Source organism: Halyomorpha halys, unplaced genomic scaffold, assembly GCF_000696795.3.
Source record: "Halyomorpha halys isolate HHAL.00 unplaced genomic scaffold, Hhal_1.1 Scaffold46.1, whole genome shotgun sequence".
NCBI lineage: Eukaryota > Metazoa > Arthropoda > Insecta > Hemiptera > Pentatomidae > Halyomorpha > Halyomorpha halys.
The window spans coordinates 1032254-1032738 of record NW_027109456.1 but is presented as its reverse complement, the minus strand read 5'-3'; the positions used below and the strand labels follow the sequence as shown (position 1 = coordinate 1032738).

The following is a 485-nucleotide window of genomic DNA, read 5'->3' as shown; positions in this document are numbered from 1 at the left end:
TTAATGAAAAGCCCAAATAAGGCGGAGAGGACCTTATGGAGAAGATACCCGATAAAAGAATGCCCAAGAAGATGCTCTATGAAAATTCGGATGGCAAACGAAGAAGGGGACGCCCCCGGATCAGATGACTGAATTATTTGGAGGAGAATTAGAGGCGGCTGGATATTCGAAGATGAAGGAAGAGAGCAAACGATTGTGGAGATTGGTTGGCTGATGAGTAGGTAATATAATAATATAATATATATTAACAATCGTGATTACTTATTAATATTAACTCAATGCCGTTAAATGCTATAAAATTTAAATTTTAGAAATGCTTTTCACATAACGGTTTCCAATGATATATAAACTATATGTATTTGTTATACTAAATTAAAAATATATATATATATTGTTCGTGTTATTCGTGACATACGGCCAGCAGTGCTCGAAAAAGTGGCCCAAAATTGGACGTCCAGAATGCGCTTCGTCAAGAACAGCCGCGG

At 36.7% G+C, this 485-nt stretch overlaps 1 protein-coding gene across 6 annotated transcripts in view; it reads left to right on the top strand.

The window, feature by feature from the left end:
* The window catches only part of Pde9 (phosphodiesterase 9), a 681542-nt gene that overhangs the window by 48797 nt on the left and 632260 nt on the right, over positions 1–485 (top strand). The window lies entirely within an intron of this gene.